Source organism: Muntiacus reevesi, chromosome 4 (genome assembly GCF_963930625.1).
Source record: "Muntiacus reevesi chromosome 4, mMunRee1.1, whole genome shotgun sequence".
NCBI lineage: Eukaryota > Metazoa > Chordata > Mammalia > Artiodactyla > Cervidae > Muntiacus > Muntiacus reevesi.
Window position 1 is genome coordinate 151,679,912 of NC_089252.1, and position 24,831 is coordinate 151,704,742.

Genomic DNA, 24,831 nt, shown 5'->3' on the forward strand with positions numbered 1-24,831 from the left:
ACTCTGTTATTTCTCTGAACATTTAGGCAGCTCTTTTTTTTAAATCTTGTGTCCATCTTTCCTAGCTGTTCTCAGTGACAATCCTCAGAGCTGATACAAGTTACCTAGTCTATCATTACTGGTTGCTAAATTTTGAAAACCACAATGTTGAACTGATAATGCATTTTACAACTTTAAAAGAGTGACCACTGGCTTTGGCAGATTTTCAATTAGCCATAGTAGGAATCTTGGATTCTTGCCTGACTACTGGGTAACATTTTGAAAGCTACCAGGAAATGTTAATAAAATATCAGATTTCAGAGTTCAGCCAAGTGCCTCCTGAACTTCAGAATTAAATTGAATAGATTTAGCTTCAGAATAGATTTAAATTTCTATGCAAGTCAGTCTTAATTCCCTATGAATCTGTTTTCATCTTGGTTATGATAAAATGTGAGTTAGAATTAACACTGTGGTAATTTACATAGTTTCCACATTGACTGCACTTATTGAAACAGTAGGATATGTGAACAGGCAAAAAGAAATGGAAGAGTGATGGCCAGACTCTGAACAAAGCTTCTTTCTGTGGTGACTTTAAGATTATTTATCCATTAATTCATCCAGCATTTATTAGAACTCCAAATTGTGTCAGGTATGATAAAGGATGCTGGAAATGGGAAGAAAAATTGAAAAAGAAAGCCATAGTTCCTGTCCTCTCAGCAACCACTTTATATACAATTACTCTAAGAATATTCCAAAACTTTCTGACACTTATTCAAGAATGTTTTATTTGTTCCACTGCAGAAACACATTTGGAGTGGGTCCCAAAATTAGCACTTCATGGCAACAAGAGAAGACCATTTGCTGAGAGCAATGACAGGGGTGTCTTGGTGCATGTGCAGGGTGGAAAAGAATTTCCAGACATGAGGCAAAATGAAAGGAGATTGAAGTTTATTAGAATGGGAGGTGCTGTTAGAACAGCCGGGCCAAGCTCAAGGGAGAACCGATATTGAACAGCGGTCCTTAGTCCTTTTTTATACCTAGGGTACAGGAGTGGGATAGAGGTCTTTGTGGGTCATTTGCTGATTGGATGGGGCCCCATTCAAGAGTAAGGCCAGTGACTTCTCCCTATGGGATAGGAAGGGAGACAGGTTATACTGCTCAGGAGGACCTGAAATCTATTAAATGTTATAACAGGAGAGGGAAGGACGATAAGGATCTATTTTTTGTGTGTTCCTGCATTCAAAGGCCCTCCTTGGTTTGTTTGTTTGTTTGTTTTTTTCTGTTCTTTCCTCCTTGGGACACCACACAGGGAAAGGAAATGAGAAAGAGTTGGCATAACGGGAGGAGAGTTTGCTGCTGTGCTGTTTGGGCTGGGATGGGCAAGGAACTTGGTCTGCAAGGTCATCCCAAGCCCTAGCTTCCACTCCAGTGTTTTCTCTTTGTATTGAAGGACTATTCCCTGCATGAGAATCCCTTTCTCCTACTTCATTTCTGCTCTTGTAACAGGAAAGAACAAAATCTGACTCTGTGTTTTATCTGTTTCTTTAACTTTGCTTTTTGTTGTTTTTGATATAATCACTAAATCACTATAATCACTAAAAAGGTATTCTCTATAGCTATAAGTATACATAATGGCCTGCCTGAATGTTAAACTAAAGTGCCTTTGTTCAGCTCACAGGGAAATACCCTGACCCTGCCCACTTGTGAATGGCTGCAGGAAGGAAGAAATTAACACACCCATTCCCCCAGGCTAGTCAAACCAGGAGATATTTTGCAAGACTTACTGCCTTTTTACTTTATTTCCTCTCCTCCTCCACTTCTCTGTTCTATAAAAACTGGCATCCAGACCCGGATAAGATGGTATTCTAGGACTCTAGTCCACCATCTTCTCGGATGCCTGACTTTCAGAATAAAGTCACTATTTCTTGCTCAACACCTTGTCCCCCAATTATTGGTCTGTCATTTGGCGAGCAGACTTGGCTTGGACTTGGTAATACTCTCACTCTGACCAAAGCAAAACATCACAGTGAGACTGATGCTCAGATGGATGCATCTGTAATGAGATCTGGATGAGACACAGAACTGTTCCTGACATTTTAATAGATCAGAAGCTTTCAAGAAAAGCCAGAAAGAAATGAAATTGTTCAAACTCACTAATTTTGTTTACACCTTAGATTTTTTTAAGGGACTCCTGGAACGAAAGTAACTGTTAGGCCAAGCACATTTACTGTTTGAAAGAGAATCAGAAAGTTAAACAGACTAGCCAAGTGCTGTGGAAATTAATCAGGCTCCTCATATTAGTTCTTCTTGTGTCTTAAAATCAGGGATAAGGCCTGGAAGTCACAATGTCTCTTGCCTTTCTCTCTATTGTAAATAATTCAACCAAATGACATATCTTGGTGAAGTTCAAACATTTATGAATAAGCTGATTGAACAAACATGCCTTGAGCTTGGATGTGGAAACTGAGTGAGTGAGTGAAGTCCCTCAGTCGTGTCCGACCCTTTGCGACCCCATGGACTGTAGCCTACCAGGCTCCTCCGTTCATGAGATTTTCCAGGCAAGGGTACTGGAATGGGTTGCCATTTCCTTCTTCAGGGGATCTTCCTGACCCAGGAATCAAACCCAGTTCTCCCACATTGTGGGCAAGCGCTTTACCCTCTAAGCCACCAGGAAACTGAAGACAAACATAAATGTTGTGATTTGACAGAGGTAATCTGCCCTGTTGGCTCAGCAGATAAAGAATCTGCCTGCAATGCGGGGGATGTGAGTTCTATCTCTGGGTCAGGAAGATCCCCTGGAGAAGGAAATGGCAGCCCACTCCAGGATTCTTGCCTGAAAAATCCCATGGACAGACAGGCCTGGCGGTCTATAGCCCATGGGGTTGCAAAGAGTTGGACAAAACCGAAAGACTAAGCAGCAGCAGAAAATAAGAAGTGGGAGGATTGCAAATGTGAAAGATTTGAGAATTAAAGGCCTAAACTATGAACGTAAATGCAACTGCCTTAACACCACTGTAGTCCCGAGGAAGCTAATCTGATATTGTCTGTTTTAATTGTAAAATTGTACTGTTTTGCTGTTGGTTTGCTGTTATATTAGGTAGCTGATTAATTAATTAAGTAATTGAAGTGAGCTTGGTTGTCCAATTAAATTTTAATTAATACAATAATTGGAAGCAGTCAAAAAAAAAACATTGCTTAGCAGCAGCCCTTTGGGACCTACTTTTGAACAGATCAAAATGATTTATAATTAGGTGTCAATTATTTACACTGCTGAAGAGCCTGAGGACATCCTGAAAAGTTTATTCTGAAGAGGCATAAACTCTTTTTCACCTGTAACCTCATTTATATTTATTATTCATTTTCTTAGAAAGATACATCCACAGAGAACAAACTAGATCTATGCTTGTTTTTAAAAAATCCTAAAGTCATGGCAAGTGAATTAATAGAATGTTCTTATTTTGGGCTTCCCTCATAGCTCAGTTGGTAAATAATTTGCTGGCAATGCAGGAGACCCAGGTTCGATTCCTGGGTCAAGAAGATCCTGTGGAGAAGGGAATGGCAACCCACTCCAGTATGCCTGGAGAATCCCTTGGACAGAGGAGCCTGGAGGGCTACATCCCCTAGGTCACAAAGAGTCGGACATGACAGTGCCTGAACATGCATGAGCAGGCGTGCATGTGTCATCAGCTAGACTGGCTGATTTGTTCCTTCCCTTCCCTCCTTTTTTTTTTTTTTTCGATCTTACCTCTCCTCCTTCCTTCTGCTATGATCAGGCCGCCCAAGATGGCTGTTCTCTTGCTCTCTGTACATCCCCTGCTCAACTAGCCCCTGCCTCACTTACACCCTACTCACATGACTGGACTTCCTCCTTGCCTTCCTGCCCTCTGCACATTTAGCGACTGTTCTAATGTTCAGATCAGAATATCTCCACTGTGATAGTTTTACAAAGAGGTAGTAAGGTACGTGCTCCCCCACTGGCTTTGCTGGTAACCACTGAGACAACCAGCCATCAGTTTCCCTCAAAACAGATAACCTCCCGCTTCCCCTGAGAGCAGATGGCTGCCATGTCTTGCCTGCCCTCTGCCATCCATGATGGGGTGTTTCTCCAGGATTCTTTTTCTTCCAACGTGTAAAATGCCCTATCCAATATGCTAATGATGTACCGGTCACTGTTTCTGAGCTTTCTTCTTTCCTGTCTTCTTCTCTTTCTTGCTACTATCCATCCCTCCATCTTTTCCTTCCTCATTGCTACTTTATTGGAAGTTTCTGAGCCTTTCTGTTTGTCTGTGTGTGGGGATACACTGATTGTTGAGCATACCTTTCATCAAAGATATTTTATACTCTTGAACTTTCATGAGTGTAAAGGAGAACTTGCATGAACATTTTCTCCTTTAATCCTCACAATTTAATGATACTTAGAGATAGCTTTTTTTTTTTTTTCCCACTTTACTGATGAGAAACTAAGTCTCAGAAAAGCAAAGTATCCAACTCAAGGTCAACTGTTACTAAGTAATTGAATTTCCACTATTACAACATGCTCACCAATATTCACCAACTTTACTTGCCATAAAATTACAGAGTAAAATGTCTATTAGATGTTTCATGATTATGCTACCTGAGCAGATGACAGAGTCTGGCCTGCAAATATTCTTTCCCTTTCAGCTCATTGTTCTTTTCTCTATCTTCAGAGGCTAAGAGAATACCAGCATCTCTCCCTGTTAGATGAACCTAAAGACTCCACCAATTACAGTCTCAAATAGAGAATCCTCTGAAACCCAATCAGAAAAACTCAGAATATTTTAAATGGTTTGAATAGAACATTTTTGTTCTAATGTAGATTTTCAACCCATAGGTCAAAGTTTTTTATGTCTCCTTTAAGATAAGATGTGGGTCCTTATCTAATGCTTCTTTCCTGAAAGTAGACAAAAGGATCACACAATCTAAAGGTAATTTTGACTTGTGATTTTGTTAATGCATCCATGTTGAACCATTTCACCTTGCCCATTATAATTTCACATTTGTACTTGTATAAATGCCCAGACCTAAGCATTTTTTCATTTTGAAAAGCAATTTCTAAAATCTAAAGCTATTTTTTAAATTTAAATCTAAACTAGTTTTTAAATCTAAGCTATTTTTTAAACAAGCACATGATCTCTATTTCTCTTCCTCTTTCTGATAATGTTAAAATTTCCTAACTTGATAGATTTGTGAATTTAAAAAATAATCAGTGGGACAGCATGAGCTCCGTTAACCTAAGACCAAAATGGTATATCCATTAAAAACAAAACCCCCCAAACCCGATAATAACATTCCATGGAAAGAGTTCTGAAGAGTCAAATATGGTCACTGTTGAGAGAACTGATAGAGAAAATGGAGATACGATCTTTAAAATACATTAAAATACATATGCATGTATATACTAATGAAAATATATATAACTTTGCATATATACATATATATATTACATATATATATAAAACACACACATTAACATCAGTTCAGTTCAGTTGCTCAGTCACGTTCAACTCTTTGCAATCCTATGGACTGCAGCATGCCAGGCTTCCCTGTCCTTCACCAACTTCCAGAGCTTGCTCAAACTCATGTCCATCAAGTTGGTGATGCTATCCAACCATCTCATCCTCTGTTGTCCCCTTCTCGTCCCGCCTTTCCCAGCGTCAGGGTCTTTTCCAATGAGTCAGTCCTTTGCATCAGTTGGCCAAAGTATTGGAGCTTTAGCTTCAGCATCAGTCCTTCCAATGAACACCCAGGACTGATTTCCTTCACAATTGACTGGTTTGATCTCCTTGTAGTCCAAGAGACTCTTAAGAGTCTTCTCCAATACCACAGTTAAAGCATCAATTCTTCGGTGCTCAGCATTGTTTATAGTCCAACTCTCACGTCCATACATAACTACTGGAAAAGCCATAGCTTTGATTAGACAGACCTATGTCAGTAAAGTAATATCTCTGCTTTTTAATATGCTGTTTAGCTTAGTCATAGCTTTTCTTCCAAGGGGCAAGCGTCTTTTAATTTCATGGCTGCAGTCGCAATCGGCAGTGATTTTGGAGCCCCCAAAAAGAAAGTCTCTCACTGTTTCCTCATCTATTTGCCATAAAGTGATGGGAGTGGATGCCATGATCTTCATTTCTTGAATGTTGAATTTTGCGCTTCCTTGTGGCTCAGATGGCAAAGAATCTGCCTGCAATGCAGGAGACTCAATCCCTGGGTTGGGAAGATCCCCTGGAAAAGGGAAAGACTACCCACTCCAGTATTCTGATCTGGAGAATTCCATGGACTGTATAGTCCATGAGGTCGCAAAGAGTTGGACACAACTGAGGAACTTTCACTTCACTACACATTAACATAACATACATAAATATGCCAAGAATACTCTAAGATTCCATCATTTCTCATTAGGTAGGGGAAATATATTAGCTGATTTACTTGGTAATAGATTAGAGGAGGGCTTCTCCAGTGGCTGAGACATTCGGACATGACTGAGCAACTGAACTGAACTGAGATTAGAATCAGATGGAATGTTTTGAATTAGGTTCCTACCTATTGCTTTATTATTATACTTACATTTAATTCTCATTTCTACAATTGGGTAAAACCCTAGTAGAAGAAATGGGCTCGGGAACTGGCAGGTGTCACAGAACCCTGAAACTGCATGGACATGCAGTGGATATAGACAACTGCATATATTACAATTGTTGTTCAGTTGCTCAGTCATGTCTGACTCTTTGCGACCCCATGGACTGCAGCTTGCCAAGCTTTCCGGTCCTTCACCATCTCCTGGAGATTGCTCAAACTCATGTCCACTGAGTCAGTGATGTCATCCAGCCATCTCATCCCCTGTTGTCCCTTTCTCCTCTTGCCTTCAGTCTTTTCCAGAATCAGGGTTTTTTTCTAACAAGTCAGCTCTTCATATCAGATGACCAAAGTACATTCTTTTTAAAAATCTTAGAAGATTGTGGCTGCAGAAGGAGGTTATCGAGAGGGCATGACCACCAGTTGACTGAAGAGCTGGACTTGGCTGGACAATCAGGGGCCCCTCACCTCATCTCCTGGTATTGGAGGATATGTTCTGCCCACTGTTCCCGCAGTGGGAACTATTTTCAAGGATGCAGACTTTAGGAGTAACACGTTGTTGAAACTATCTCGATGGTGTATGTGACTGAATCCCAAGGCCTCTATCTAAACCTTTAAAATTCTGGCAGCTACCTGGGTGGAAATCTGTTCATCTCTTGGCTGCCCAGGACCAGTCTCATATGTAAGCTACCTTGCTTATCAAACCTGCCAACTCCAAACCTGGAATGGTCTGTCTCTTTCTTGGGATTCTCTTTGCATACCAGGTATGAGGACCAGTTTCAGATTTTATCTGGGAAGGTCCTGATGTTTTGAACCCACAGTGGCTTGGGGATGTGTTATCTCCTTAAAGGATGTTGAACAAAACAACCCACAATTGACTACTATAGCCTGGGATTGTGGATTCAGTCTATCTGCCCTCTTATGCCCTCTCTCGGTGCCTACCGTCTTATTTGGGTTTCTCTTACCTTGCACGTGGGGTATCTCTTCATGGCTGCTCCAGCAAAGCACAGCTGCTGCTCCTTACCTTGGAGGTGTGGTAGCTCCTCTCTGCCACTGCCCCTGACCTTGGACCCAGGGTAGCTCCTCTCGGCCAGTCGCAATCCTGAGCCATTGTAGCTTCTGTGCTCCTACGAGAAACAGTGGAGGTGAGAAATAGATTTAAGGGACTAGATCTGATAGGCAGACTATGTGATGAAATACGGATGGAGGTTCATGACATTGTACAAGAGACAAGAATCAAGACCATCCCCCCCCCCCAAAAAAGAAATGCAAAAAAGCAAAATGGCTGCTGGAGGAGGCCTTACAAATAGCTGTGAAAAGAAGAGAAGTGAAAAGCAAAGGAGAAAAGGAAAGATATACCCATTTGAATGCAGAGTACCAAAGAATAGCAAGGAGAGATAAGAAAGCCTTCTTCAGTGGTCAATGCAAAGAAATAGAGGAAAACAATAGAATGGGAATGCCTAGAGATCTCTTCAAGAAAATTAGAGATACCAAGGGAACATTTCATGCAAAGTGGGCTCAATAAAGGACAGAAATGGTAGGGACCAAACAGAAGCAGAAGGTATTAAGAAGAGGTGGCAAGAATACACAGAAGAACTATGCAAAAAAGATCTTCATGACCCAGATAATCACGATGGTGCGATCACTCACCTAGAGCCAGACATCCTGGAATGTGAAGTCAAGTGGGCCTTAGGAAGTATCACTACAAACAAAGCTAGTGGAAATGATGGAATTCCAGTTGAGCTATTTCAAATCCTGAAAGATGATGCTGTGAAAGTGCTGCACTCAATATGCCAGCAAATTTGGAAAACTCAGCAGTGGCCACAGGACTGGAAAAGGTCAATTTTTATTCCAATCCCAAAGAAAGACAGTGCCCAAGAATGCTTAAACTACTGCACAATTGCATTCATCTCACATGCTGGTAAAGTAATGTTCAAAATTCTCCAAGACAGACTTCAGCAATACATGAACCGTGAACTTTCAGATGTTCAAGCTGGTTTTAGAAAATGCAGAGGAACCAGAGATCAAATTGCCAATATCCGCTGGATCATCGAAAAAGCAAGAGAGTTCCAGAGAAACATCTATTTCTGTTTTATTGACTATGCCGAAGTCTTGAACTGTGTGGATCACAATAAACTCTGGAAAATTCTGGAAGAGATGGGAATACCAGACCATCTGACCTGCCTCTTAAGAAACCTATATGCAGGTCAGGAAGCAACAGTTAGAACTGGACATAGAACAACAGACTGGTTCCAAATAGGAAAAGGAGTACGTATATATTGTCACCCTGCTTATTTAACTTCTATGCAGAGTACATCATGAGAAACGCTGGGCTGGAGGAAGCACAAACTGGAATCAAGATTGCCAGGAGAAATATCAATAACCTCAGATATGCAGATGACACCACCTTTATTACAGAAAGTGAAGAACTAAAGGGCCTCTTGATGAAAGTGAAAGAGGGGAGTGAAAAAGTTGGCTTAAAACTCAACATTCAGATAACTAAGATCATGGCATCCAGTCCCATCACTTCAAGGCAAAAAGATGGGGATACAGTGGCTGACTTTATCTTTTGGGGCTCCAAAAGCACTGCAGATGGTGATTGCAGCCATGAAATTAAAAGACGCTTATTCCTTGGAAGGAAAGTTATGACCAACATAGACAGCATATTAAAAAGCAGAGACATCACTTTGTCAACAAAGGTCTGTCTAGTCAAGGCTATGGTTTTTCCAGTAGTCATGTATGGATGTGAGAGTTGGACTATAAAGAAAGCTGAGCACAGCAGAATTGATGCTTTTGAACTGTGGTGTTGCAGAAGACTCTTGAGAGTCCCTTGGACTGCAAAGAGATCCAACCAATCCATCCCAAAGGAGATCAGTCCTTGGTGTTCATTGGAAAGACTGATGTTGAAGCTGAAACTCCAATACTTTGGCCAACTGATGCAAAGAGCTGACTCATTGGAAAAGACCCTGATGCTGGGAAAGATTGAGGGCAGGAGGAAAAGGGGATGACAGAGGATGAGATGGTTGGATGGCATGACTGACTCGATGGACATGAGTTTGAGTAAACTCCAGGAGTTGGTGAAGGACAGGGAGGTCTGGCGTGCCGCAGCTCATGGAGTCTCAAAGAGTCGGACACGACTGAGTGACTGAACTAAACTGAACTGATTCCCTGGGAGACAACTTTTACATAGCTCTGAAAAACTTCAGAAGAGGCAAGGGGGTGGTCAATATATATGTGATTTTGGCAAAAAAGATACATGCAACCAAGCTCACACCTCAGGAGATGGTTGCTGCTAGTCATGAGGAACAGGAATCTTAGTTAATGGTTTTAGTGTTTTGCTCAGTATGGGAAGATGCAAGAAACCAGGTTCATAAAAAAATTTCCTCTGAAAATATCTATCTGAAGGCCTGTTCTGCCAGTTTTTCCAGAGTACAAAGTGCCTCATTTCTGATCTCTACCCTGATCTCTCTCCTTCCCCCATTCCACCTTCATCTAAATACTCAGAAGATGGAAGTTAAAGTAGGGAAAGTTTTCCACAGGTGGCGCTAGTGATAAAAAAAACAAAACAAAACAAAACAAAAAAAACCGTCTTGTCAATGCAGGAGACACAAGATCTATGTCTGGGTTGGGAAGATTCCCTGGAGAAGGACATGGCAACCCACTCCGTTATTCTTGCTTGGAGAACTTCATGGGCAGAAGATCCTGGTGGGCTACAGTCCATGGGGTCACAAAAAGTCAGACACGACTGGGGCAACTGAGCACACACACACTTTCTTGTTTATAATCACTTAAAAATATAATTATTATAAATGAATTTCATTGACTCTTACCCACTTGTAGATTCAATTCCTGCAATATTCACCCTCAAGTAGTTCTAAGAAACCCAAAGGACTGCTCTATGTGTTCTCACAGACAATTAAGCCCCCTTGGGACTCTGCTATTTCTCCATTAGGTTCCAAAGACCCCTCTGGGCACAGTAATCTTCTAGTAAACTCTTCCATTGCTCCCCCAGGCATCATTGCCAGTGCTCTCTGGTCCACAGTAGATAAAAGCGCAGGGGCTGGAACGCCTCTTCCCTTGTGTTAGAATTTGTTGGAGGGGTCCCCAAGCGGCGTTGCCTGTACACCAGCACTTCCAGAATTTTTATGTAAAACTGCTCCTTCAGTTTTTAGTTATCATTTTCTCTCTCTCTAGACATGCATCCGGGCCGGAGATGTATTTGAGTGACAGCCACTATGTACTCAAGATGCTCATTCTCTTTCAATGACAAAGGCTTTATTAAGGTGTGTCATGCCTGCTTCCTTTTTCTCTTTTTATGAATACATTTCCAGGAGGCTTCTCAGACCCTGTGAAGAGACTTCCATCAGTGCCATGCCCAAGTATTCTAGACTTATCAGAATGTCAGCACTAGACATAGATTGGACTAAAGATGAAACCCTTGCCGTAGAAATAAGAACACATTGATGGACAAGTATAACTGAAAAGCCGGTTGGTGCTCTGATGCTTAAGTTAAAAAAAAAAAATTAATGACAATTTGAGAAGAGAGCAACTCAATGCCTATTAGTCATATTCCTTTGGAGAAAAGAGTCTGAGGGAAAACTACATAATTGTGAGCTAGCTTGGAGTTCCAAATCAACTCCCTCCTAAGATGAGGAAGATAATTCTGGATTTAGAGGCCTGGTTTTGTCACTTATTGAGTATAAAATCTCTTTTATCTTTAATTTTCTCATCTGTACAATGAAAGATCCTAATAAAATTGGAGAAAACCATGGACTTAGATGCTACACTTCTCCTCTTTGGGCAAAACTACATATATAATAATTTTTCACTCCCTCCTTTCAATTAGTGAAAACATGTGTATTTAAAAAATTTTTTAGTGTCAGAATGAAAACAATATTTTGTATAATACTCTCTGTAACATGTGAACATCAAGGTCAGGTTGGTTTAACATTTTATTTTTATATCACTTTTACAAAGTCAAGATAAGACAGCCTGAGCCTGAATATAGTTTCTTTTTGACAGAAGGCCTCTGTGCCTAATTGCAGCTTGCTTCTGCTTGTTCTTCAGAATGACCTGTTGAAGGTTGCTCAGGGGCCAGGCCTGAATGAAACAGGGATGTTGCAGGGGGTGGGGGCAGAGGACAGCATCCCATTGATGCTAGTGTATCTCACTGAATTGTCTTCTCTTGAGGTCTTGAATGGTACTCTAGGACAGTAGGGGAGACAACTGAGAGTGAGATCATTTGCATTTTCTGAGCACCATGAGAAATTTTGCCTTTAAGCACTGAATTTCTCAGTCTGATTAAGAAGAACTAGGAATTAAAATGAAGTTCATGGCTCTTTCCTTGAGCTTACTGAATTCTTTCCCTAAACCCCAAAATTTACCCCTATTACTGAGTTGCTGAGTGGATTGACTTTGTACATTCTAAAGCACTATATGAATAATTTTAGGGTAGTCAGCATGTAAGATGGAATATCAGAGCTGATTTATTAAGCAGCCATGTATTGCCAAGACTTAGGACCAAAGTCCCAGTGAAGATTGATGTTTTGTGCCAGAAATGCAATATCTACTACAATAGCCTGGAGCTGAAAATTAGAATTCCAACAATAGAATCAATTCTCCATTCTTAACAGGCCCCCTTAATTAAACCTGCAATGATCCAAGAGTCTTTGGGGACTGTTTCTCTGCTGCCGTGTCTTGCCCTGCACTGACGAAATGATTGCTGCCATTGAGGCCAAAGATGAGTAAAGTCACCAAGACAATGATATCTCCACTTCGGATGTTTGCTCTTCTGGTCAGTGGAACCGCTGGATTTGCACTGTGCTCCAGCAAGAATTACAAACGGGAAATCCAGCCTTCATGGTCCTACAAACCACACTCATCACAGGCCACAGAGAAGGGCTGTCTTTTGCTCCCACTGTCTCTACTGTATTTCACTAAGAAACAGCTATCAGGAAGATACACATGTTCCACCGTATATTAATGAAATAGCTCCTCAAGGTACCTTTGGATTTTTGACCTGTTCTCCTTTCCTTTGTCCTTAAGAGAGGGTTAGAAACTTTATGTCCAACACCCAAGTGGCTCTTCCCTTTGTCATTAGCTTTTCCTTCGTCTAAACTATGAACCTCAGTCTTCTATTCCCTTGGGTTAACATTTTCCCCAAGGACTTTACTCTCAGTTCCCAAAGCAAGTAAACTGATGTTATGCCTATTCTCATTAGTCTTCCAGAAGTATTTAGTCAAGCCTGGATTCCAGAGGGAAATGAAAAGACTTACACTGCCAAATTGGGCCTCCCTGCTCCAAGAATAATATCCTAGCCACAGAGTATTGAGACTCACGTGTAGATTCTATACTTTAGGACAGTTTTAGTATGCAACTAGTTGTCTGAGGTGTGTTTCTCTTTGCCTAGAAATGGAATGGGGTACAATCTGTAACTCAGTAGGTTATAAACTAAATTTTCACTGAAACTTTGGTATTTCACCCCACAAGTAATGTTCCTTGAAGGAAAGATGTCACATCTGGAAAAGTGTCTCATCTTCACATCTTTGCTCATTTATTCAAAGACTGTTCTTTTGTATTGACTATGTGCATGCCCATCAATGTTCTAGCTGCTGGGTAGAGCAGTGAATAAGATGACAAAGCTCTGGCCTTTATGTTTTTCAGTTGTTAAGTTGTGTCCAAATCTTTGTTACCATAGGATTGTAGCATTCTAGGCTTCTCTGTCCTTCACTGTCTCCCAAAGTTTGCTCAAATTCATGTCTATTGAGTCGGTGATGCCATCCAACCATCTCATTCTCTGTCACCCCCTTCTCCTCCTGTCCTCAACCTTTCCCAATATCAGGGTCTTTTCCAATGAGTCGGCTCTTCACATCAGGTGGCCAAATTATTGGAGCTTCAGCTTCAGCATCAGTCCCTCCAATGAATATTCAGGGTAGATCTACTGAACAAATAAACATGATAAATCTGGATTGTGATATATGCTGTATAGGAAATTGTTTTAGTCATCTTGAGCTGTCATAACAAAATACCGTGGACTGGATGACTTAAGAGGAATTTATTTCTTCACGATTCTGGAGGCAGGAAATCTGAGATCAGCGTGCTAGCATGGTCAGTTTCACTTGAGAGCTCTGCTCCTGACTTGCAGATGGCTGCTTTTTGGCTATGGCCTCACAAGGTGGGGAGGGGCTTCCCAGGCAGCTCAGTGGTAAAGAATCTGCCTGCCAATGCAGGAAACACAGGTTCAATGTGTGGGTCAGGAAGATCCCCGGAGTAGGAAATGGCAGCACACTCCAGTATTCTTGCCTGGGAAATCCTATAGATAGAGGAGCCTGGCCTGGCAGGCTACAGTCCATGAGGTCACAAAAAGTCAGACACGACTTAACAACAGAAACAGCAAACAATAGCAACATGTAGTGTGAAAAGAGAGAGAGCAAATTCTCTGGTGGCTTTTTTTAATAAGGGCACTAAACCAATCATGAGGACACCACTCTCGTGATCTTAATTTAAATTTAATTGTCTTTCAAAGGCCTGGTGTCCAAATCCATCACACTGGGAACTAGGGCTTCAACATATGAATTTTAGAGAGATGCAATTCAGCCCACAGCATAGCTGAGAAAGTGACAACCCTGTGAGATGTTCAAATAGAAATTATTCCAGACACAGGAACAGCAAATACAGAAGCCCTGAATATCTAAAGAATTTAGAAGGTGAATATGACTGGAGATAAAGGAGAAAGAGATATTATCAGCTTGGGAGGAAGATGGTAGCTCTGGAGGGAGATGGAAGTATTAATAGATGAAGCAGAAATAAAAAAGTATCAACGTTAATGAATTAGAGGTGGAATATGAGGAAGAGAGGGAATCAAGGTGACTACTGAGCACTTGGATGCACCATTAACTCTGAAGGGAATTGGGAACTTATGACCCAGAAGAGCAAAAACCACTCTTCATAAGCTCAGAAAATTGGCAAACAGTTAACCCAAATGGTCCCACAAAAATCCCTATATAGCTATGGGTTGACCATTCTGAAATATAATAAAGGTATCTTCAAAATAAGTTTTTCTTCCAAAATAAGTCTCTGAGACTTAGAGTCTAGTAAAATGAAAACCAAAAGGTGGAACTGATCAAAATCAAGTTACGGATCATGGATTCATATATACATTTTGACTTGCCTTCACTCAATTTATTTCAATTATATATATGCTCATGTGAGGAACAAGTTATTTCTGTGTTAAAATAAATCATGAATAACTATCTTAGTGGTAAAACACCCACCTGCAATGCAGAAGACCAACTACAATAGGAGACTTGAGTTTGATCCTTGGGTCTGGAAGATCCACTGGAGAAGAAATGGGCTACCCACTCCAGTATTCTTGCCTGGAGAATTCCAAGGGAAAAGGAGCCTAGTGGGCTACAGTGCATGGGGTCACAAGACTCAGACCCAACTTAGCAACTAAACCACCATCACCATGAATAACCATAATAACTAACATTTATAAATGCTTACTTTGTTCCCCTTTTTAGAGACTTTGAGCATGAATGCGATTTTGCTAAGCAGCTTCAGTCATGTCTGACTCTGTGACCCTATGGACTGTAGCCTGCCAGGCTCCTCTGTTCATGGGATTCTCTAGGCAAGAATGCTGGAGTGAGTTGCCATTCCCTTCTCCAGGGGATCTTCCTGATTGAGGGATCAAACCCACATCTCTCATGTCTCCTGCATCGGCAGGTGGGTTCTTTACCACTAACACCACCTGGGAAGTCCACGTTATTAATTAAGTTAATGAACTAGTACAAATAATTAATCCTTTCAACAGTGTTCTCATTAGGCCCACTTTACAGATGGTGAAACTGAGGCATAGTTAGCCGAAATGAACATTACAAAGTGTTACAACTAGTAAGTGGGCAGAACCAGAATTAAGCACAGCAATCTGAAACCAGAGCTCACCTCACTCTAATGTCTCATTCATGATTAAGAAGGCTAAAGAAGTTTGGGCAATTAATGGGTTACATACACTTATTTGCAGACTAATGTTTCTTGAAAAAAAATTGTAAATGTTTGTAAAAATTATCTGTAAAAACACTTTTATGTAGGCTCACATAAAGCACAATTCTCAATTTATAACACAATAAGGACTTTTTCAGACCAATCCAATGACTTGGTCATGAGAGAAATTGAGTTTGCTTTGTGATTTCTCTCCTGGAGTTTGAACACTGGTTGTCATCATCCTTTAGAAGTTGTTTGATCCATTCAGCTGACTATGACCTATTAAATTAATTCCAATTAATAACATTTAGCTGTTTGTGCAAGGTCTCAACAGATCTATTACTATAAATATGGCAATTTGACAAATCAAAGGCAAAAAATAATTTATTTCTAGAGTGCAGAACTACTGATTGATTTCCTACCATGTGCCAGTTACCAAGCATTGGGTCCTTTCACAGTTTTAATTACTCCTCAATAAGCACAAGTTCTTTAGTAGCTCAGACAGTAAAGAATCTGCCTGCCAATTCAGAAGACACAGAAGATGAGGGTTCAGTCCTTGGTTTGGGAAGATCCCCTGGGAAAGGAAATGGCAACCCACTCCAGTATTCTTGCCTGTAGAGTCCCATGGACAGAGCAGCCCGGTGGGCTACAGTCCATGGGGTCACAAAGAGTAGGACATGATTGAGTGACTAACATTCACTTCACACACAAGACTTGGTTTCCTGATTTTGGTATAAAGAAAATGATTGAATTTTTAATATGACAATTTTAGAACCAACAATGGCTTTATATACAATTCAATTTTTCTCTGCATCATGATATTGTTTTCTTCTAAAGAGTTATATGTCAGTACCCCTAAAAAATGATCCAACTTTCTTCAGTGATTTTCTGAAAGAATGTTTTCAAGGTGTCATTATTTGCTGAGAAGGAAGTACTATTAATAGTTGGTATGCTAGTCCAGCACTGCCCTTAAAGACAGAGTAACCTGAGATAAGATTTGGGACACAGATTTTTAAATGTGTGGAGGGAGAAAAATCAACAGCCCATTTATAACCTCAGTGAGATTAACAAGTCCAGGAAGAGACTCAGTCAAGTTTTGCATCCTCCTGACAGTGAAATACACGTTTTTCTTATTTAGATGCACAGTTTACAAGCCATATTTGACAGTTTTGTAGAACTTCTCAAGGTTAGATCTTGTGATTCTATAAGGCCTTACTGAGGGTGCTATGAGTAAGCACCCTTTCCTTCCAAGTTCAATTCCATAGAGCTTTCTATCCTTGAATGTGCTCAGTAAATGTTAAGGCTACCTAAGTAATTGGAAGAAAGCTATTCATCACCTACAAAACTGGGTGGTAGTGATTTAACAAAGAGAAATCTGAACAGTCTCCACATGGCAAAATGTACAAGGTTAGAGTGATTGTGTTTTTTATTTTAAATAACTGCCAAATGTATTATGAATTTTAACTTACTTAATCTTGCTGATTGTTAGAGATAGGGATGGGCTTCCCTTGTGGTTCAGCTGGTAAAGAATCTTCCTGCAATGTGGGAGACCTGGATTCGATCCCTGAGTTGGGAAGATCCCCTGGAGAAGGGAAAGGCTACCCACTCCAGTATTCTGACCTATAGAATTCCATGGACTAGATAGTCCATGGGGTCACAAAGAGTTGGACATGACTGAACGACTTTCACTTCACTTCACTTCAGAGATAGGAATAATGGAGTGTTGATTTAATCAGAGCTGGAAGCCATTTTTTGCACTTGATCATAATTGATTCGTCCTGGTGAGTATATGGCTATGCTACTCTTAAACTTAAGGCACAATATACTAGTGGAAACTTACAATGGAGCAAAAGCTGCACTTTTTATGCTGCTTATCATGAAAGATGCATCTCTGTTAAGTCATGGCTCCTATACAGAAATAGGAATAGTCCTGGAATGTTATTAAAATGAATACTGTTGGAAGTAATCAGATTTGAGGAGAACCAGGCTTTAGTTCACTGTGTCACTACTTACTCTTACCTTTCCAAGAAGAATGTCACCTATGTTCTTTTTCTGCCTTTTTCTCACCGACATTTCCTGAGCTGTATCACTTTAACCATATATCCACCTATTCCTGGTAAACTCCCTTTTTCCCAGTGTAATGACATAAATTTCTACTAACGATCATTTACAGAATGGTTTGCATCTCAAAAAGAATATCCATTTCATTTCTTAGTGCAGTTTTTTCAAGTAAGATCCATTTAATTCCAGATGTTCAAGTGATGAAACTGAGGCTCGGGATCATTGAGCACCATTTTCCATGGCCATGTGCCAATAGCCAAGAGTGGGGAAGGCAACATGGGTGCCACAATTATGCTGCTCTGAATATTTCTGCACATGTGGGTCTGAACTACTTGTATCTGAATTGTCTGAGTAGTTTTTACAAATGGTGATTTCTGGGCTCTATCCCAGAATTACTGAATCAGAATCTCTTGCAATACAGCCTATAAATCTCATTTGAAGTAAGTACTACAAGTAATTCCGATGCACACTCAGTTTAAGAATCCCTCTATCATACTATAGTACCATGGAGCAAATCATGTACATAAGATTTTGGTTTTATGTTTGTTTGTTTGCTTTAACACGGTTCATCCTCAGAACAAACCTGGTTGTTGCACAGAACAGGTATTAACTTTCTGCTTCTCCCTTTCCCCCAGTGTCTTTTAAGACAGATAAACTGAGACAAGGGGGAAAGTGATTTGCTCAAAGTTACATAGCTTGTCCCAGATTTAAAAGCATTCATGCAATTCAAAGTGCCATTACCAGAAATCATTTGAATAAGACTGCCTTTTACTGTGAATCTGTGCTCGATGTGCTATGGAGGGAAATATTGTTTCAGTAATATCCATTTCTGTGGTGTAGTCTGTGCCTGTGCAGACTTTGAAGATGAAGTGTAGATTTCTAAATTAGGAGTAATGAGCAAATCTTAACAGAGAATGCAATACTGCTCTTTGAGAGCAACTTTCTATACTAAGTTCCAATTTGTTATATTATTTGTTTAGGTCTCCAAAGGTCTAATTTGAGAAAGAGGAGGTGATAAGTTCAAAACCTCTGTTATGGGTTAATGCGGATGTACCATTTGATTGTGACTATTAGAATGAATGATGCTTCTACAATATGGAGGTCATCTTCATTGACTAAAGATCTTTTCTGACTTTGCTATCCCTTTTGAGTACTTTCCTATTTGTGGCACTGCAGAAGGAAATCAGCTTGGCTTACCTAGGATGGCATATTTTATTTTTTGCCACTAAAATTTGGGGGAAATAACATGGAAATTGCCATTGAAAAAAGCAAGTCAAAGACAATAGAGCAAAAAGATTGTGGATGTTCTGTATTGAAATGATTGGTACTCATTCTTCTATCACTTTCTCCTCCTTCATCCCCCAAAGATGAGTGAAATTGTGCAGTAGTTTGAACATTCTTTGGCATTGTAAATTTGGAAAACTCAGCAGGGCAACAGGACTGGAAAAGGTCAGCTTTCATTCCAATCCTAAAGAAAGGGCAATGCCAAAGAATGCTCAAACTACCGCACAACGGCATTCATCTCACACACTAGCAAAGTAATGCTCAAAATTCTCCAAGCCAGGCTTCAACTGTATGTGAACCGTGAACTTCCAGATGTTCAAACTGGTTTTAGAAAAGGCAGAGAAACCAGAGATCAAATTGCCAACATCCGTTGGATCTTAGAAAAAGCAAGAGAGTTCCAGAAAAACATCTAATTCTGCTTTATTGACTATGCCAAAGCTTTTGACTGTATGGATCACAACAAACTGTGGAAAATTCTTAAAGAGATGGGAATGCCAGACCACCTTACCTGCTTCATGAGAAAGCAAGAAGCAACAGTTAGAATGGGACATGGAACAACAGACTGGTTCCAAATCAGGAAAGGAGTAAATCAAGGCTGTGTATTGTCACCCTGATTATTTAACTTATATACAGAGTACATCATGCAAAATGCTGGGCTGAATGAAGCACAAACTGAAATCAAGATTGTAGGGAGAGATATCAATAACCTCAGATATGCAGGTGACACCACCCTTATGGCAGAAAGGGAAAAACTAAAGAGCCTCTTGATGAAAGTGAAAAAGTTGGCTTAAAACCCAACATTCAGAAAACTAAGATCATGGAATCCAGTCCCATCACTTCATGGCAAGTAGATGGGGAAACAGCGGAAACAGTGAGAGACTTTATTTTCTTGGACTCCAAAATCACTGCAGATGGTGACTACAGCCATCAAATTTAAAGATGCTTGCTCCTTGGGAGAAAAGCTATGACCAACCTAGACAGCATATTAAAAACAGAGACATTACTTTGCCAACCAAAGTCTGTCTAGTCAAAGCTATGGTTTTTCCAGTAGTTGTGTATGGATGTGAGAGTTGGACTATAAAGAAAGCTGAGCACCGAAAAATTGATGCTTTTGAACTGTGGTGTTGGAGAAGACTCTTGAGAGTCCCTTGGACTGCAAGGAGATCAAACCAGTTTATCCTAAAGGAAATCAGCCCTGAATATTCGTTGAAAGAACTGTTGCTGAAGCTGAAACTCCAATACTTTGGCCACCTGATGTGAAGAACTGATTCATTTGAAAACTGATTCATCATCATTCAACTGATGCTGGGAAAGATTGAAGGTGGAAGGAGAAGGGGACGGCAGAGGATGAGATGGTTGGATGGTATCACCGACTCAATGGGCATGAGTTTGTGTAAGCTCTGGGAGTTGGTGATGAACAGGGAAGCATGGCATACTGCAGTCCATTGGGGTTGCAAAGAGTGGTACTTGACTGAGTGACTGAACTGAAGTGATCCCCCAAAGATATCACCCCTTTGTGCAGGGTTCAAGTCCTTGTTCCAACCTTGGGCAACTCTAAAGGGCTCTCCCAGCTCTAGAGCTCCTGATACATTGGTAAATTTTGTGGCAATTAAAATAAGAACCTAAGGATGGTCCAGTCGCATCATTGGTTATTGATAGGCTGAGACCAGCACAAAACAGATAGGAAGTTAGAACAGTCTGTATCTGCAAGGAGAAAATAGAAGTAACAGATCACAATGCCAAGGAGACAGGAGTTTCCATGTTCCAGAGGGATGCTGTGGCTGGTGGCTGGTGGCAGTATTGATGTGACTTCAGTAATGAAGAGCCAAGGCATATATTAATAAGTCTAGGGACAGGAGCAGAAGGAGAGTTAAAGGATGCTGGCTGACGAGTGTATACTCATGTCAGTCTCTGAACTCTGCATCAAGGGTGATTGGACTAAATGTGTGTATGAGACCTCCTGAGGGATTTTCACTGTTCATCTCTTCTATCTGAGCTCTACACTTCCAGTGTTTATTATACATTTTTCCCTCTGATTCAATCTCCTCTCCCTTGTCTCTCTTCCCCAAATCACTTTTCTCCAACCCTAGCAAATTTTCCTTAATTTCTTAAGGAGAGCAGCTTAGTTATCTGTTTGTCTTACTCCTCATCTATGACCCAAATTGCCCCTCAAGTTACATAGCTAATCTGGCTGTTCTGTAAGTTTTGGACCTAGAGCCACTTAAAATATCTGTCAAAATTGCAGAAAGTTACAACTCATTTTTATTTATTGTGGATTTTAAAAATTATTTATTCAAAATTATTTGATGATGCTTTCAAGAAAAAAATGTAAGAGAAGATTCCTTAAATTTAGGAAGTAAAGGGATCCAGTGTTATTAGTTACTCAAGATGATTTGATTGCCATAATTAGACCTTAATTTCACTGAATTAAATTTTCTGGCATTAGAGAAAAAAAAGAAGATGGGAGAATTATGTAGCACTGACATTCTGGCAGAAAAAAATATTTAAACTAGTCAACAGAATTTTTTTCATAAACTAAAGTCAAGCATAAATTTATTGCATGTCATTAAATAATAGCTGATATGACTTGCAAAAGACGTATATTAATAAAGGATTCCAAATGGACAGCCCTTAAATTGATGTTCTTTGAAGCTAGAGGGCATGGTATTACATTGTAAGGGCAATTCTGTGGAATAGTGGAAAACACACTGGCCTTGGAATCAAAGGTCTGAATCTGAATTTTGTAAAACCTTCATAGAAACTTTGATTAACATTTTTATCTCTAAAGAATACTGCTTGTTCATGAGTCTTTTTGTGGAAATAAAATAAATTCATATATATGAAAGTGCGTATATTTGCTTGCCTTAAACTAGAAGATAAATCTTTTTTAAACTTGACCTGGGAGGAAGAGGAACATATGGGAACATAATTCATCTATCAAGTGCATATATTTTTCACAAGGCATCTAACTTTATTTTTTGCATTTTTACATGTATAATTTCCTTTCAGAAATATTATTCACATTTTAGAGAAAGAAAAGAGGTTCTTGATCCTGGGATGATCTTGGTCCATAGAGATTCACAGATTTTCAAAAAAAAATTAACAAAACAACAGTAATACCATTTTTCTTGATTGTTCTTCTAAGGATGTGCTATTAGCTTCACCTTCTAAGCCAGGGGAGTTTCACAGTGGGCTGAGCCCTCTCTGCTCCTGAAATTGGAAACTAGGAGGCTTCATAGCTTGAGGGAGAACAGAGGCCACGGTCCTTCTTGGACCCCAAGAGGGGACTGACAACTTTCCAGATTAGCCCAAAGCAACAGAAACTGCTATCCTCTCACTAGCACACAAGGGAATACTGCTGCTCAAGAAGTAGCTAGAAGTTTTTTAAAGACCCTATTGTAAATATATCTATGTATGGCAACAAAATATATTAACTTCTGTAAGGAAAATTCAGTGTCTTTAAAGACATTCAGTTATAGCCTCTCAAAGGACTGATTTTCAACTTAAATGTTTAATAAATGAATATTTAAAAAGAATTGAAATTATTGAGAACCAAAATGCTTGAGAGAACTTAGTTTTTCAAAATACAGGGGAAAAACACAAAGGTATGCAAACCATCAGGGAATATGTAAAAGACTTGAAAGACAGATTTAATAAACAGAGCATAGATTTAATGGGAATTCCAGAAGAATGTAAATGAGTATATAGAAAAGAAAGGCTATAATTTAAAGAAGAAGAGAAGGAAGAGGAGTGAGAAGAAATTTCACCCAAGCTGAAGAATGACTTGAATTAATAGATTAGAAGGCCTTGCTGAGATTAAAAAAAAAAAAAATCACATCACATGTACCTAGGGATATCCTGGTAAAATTTTTGAACTCTGAAAAGAAGAGGAAAACATATAAGTTTCCAATAACAATGAAAACTCTTCAAAAGGAAAACCAATTTTGTATCAGACTTCTCAGTAACAGCAATAAAAGCTAGAAACAGTGGGAAAAAACCTTAGGACTGATGAGAAGAGATGACTCCAACCTAGGAACCTCTGAGCATGATATTCCCCACTGCTGCTGCTGCTGCTAAGTCACTTCAGTCGTGTCTGACTCTGTGTGACCCCATAGACGGCAGCCCACCAAGCTCCTCTGTCCCTGGGATACTCCAGGCAAGAATACTGGAGTGGGTTGCCATTTCCTTCTCCAGTTCTCCACTAGTTAGGATGAAAAATTTGAGGATACACAAATTCTAAGAATATGGCATGCTACCACCCTATCAGAGAAAAATTACTCAAGAATAGACATAAATGGATCCAAACAGAAACTTCATGATAGGAGATGTATAAGAGGAAAGGCATTAGTTTTGAGCAACTAGTTCTGCACCTGCATAGTTAAATCTAAATAGTTAACAATAGAGTGATTGGAGACACATGAAAGGAATACTAGATAATAATAATTAAAAAGAAGGAACACCCTGCGATCGGGACAGTCCTTAAGAGTTTGGGTGACCCAGAGCACCTCAATGATGTGTGATGAGGAAAATAATAGCCTCCCAAAGATGTCCATGTTCTTATCCCCATGAATGTGCTATGTTACATGGCAAAGGGGACTTTGCAAATGTGATTAAGTGATGAACCTTGAGATAGGAAAATGATTCTAGATTGTCAGTCTCAGCATATGAGTCATTTCCATAGAAACTTTCCAAGATATGGCCAGGGGAAGTTTTTACTACAGACGAATGGTCAAAAATATGCCACAGCACTGACTTTCAAGGAGTAAAATTCCATAAGCCAAGGAATTCGGGTCTTCCAGAAACTGGAAAAAGTAAGTATCCTTCATTAAAAGTGAAGTAAAGTCGCCCAGTCGTGTCCAACTCTTTGTGACCCCATGGACTATAATCTCCCAGGCTCCACCGTTCATGGGACTTTCCAGGCAAGAATACTGGAGTGGGTTTCCACTTCTTTCTCCAGGAGATCTTCCCGACCCAGAGATTGAACCCTGGTCTCCCGCATTACAGGCAGACGCTTTGCTGTCTGAGCCACCAGTCTTAAGAAAGGAACACAGTCCTGCTGATGCGTTGATTTTTACCCTTTGAAATCTATGTTAGACTTCTAACCAACAGAACAGTTAGGTAATAATTTTGTGCTGTTTTAAGTCACCAAGTTTGTGGCAATTTGTTATAGCAGCGATAGGAAACCAAAACACGGTAGCGGTCACTCACGTCAGCTGCCCTTAAAAGAAGACCACACTGTTACTGATAGCGCTCTATGGGGCTAGCCTGATAAATTCTGTTAGAAACAGGAATGGGGACTTCCCTGGTGGTCCAGTGGCTAAGAATGTGCCTTGCAATGCAGGGGACATGAGTCCAGTCCCTGGTTGGGGAACTAAGTTCCCACATGCTGCTGAGCACTAAGCCTGTCCACACAACTACTCGGCCTGCGTACTATCACTGGAGAATTTGTGCACCACAATGAAATATCCACGTGATTCAACTAAGACCTGACACAGCCAGGTTGATTCATTGGTTAATAAAATAAAAAATACAGACAGGAATGATCACTTTGGTTTAAAAAATACACTTAGGTGTTGTTACTTATAGGAAATACCCTTAAAACAAAGTAATATCATATGGAAAATGAAAGGATTCTAATAAAGTTACAGTGGCAATATCAGTATCAGGTAAGAGAATTTAAGGCTAAAAGCTCTAAAGAGCAAAGATATTGCAAAATGTTAAAGTACTATTTATGAAGACAACAATGCATCATGTATGGCAATCTAAGCAGCTCTTTGCAGAAGTTCCTTTGTCTTGTCATTTTGGCAAAGCTATATTTTAACTAACCTTTATACGAGGTGACCCTGTGCTTAACTGACTTCTGAACAAAGCACACCTTTCAAATCTTTTGATCACACGATGACTCTCTTAACCTGTTGATTCTTTTCTTACATT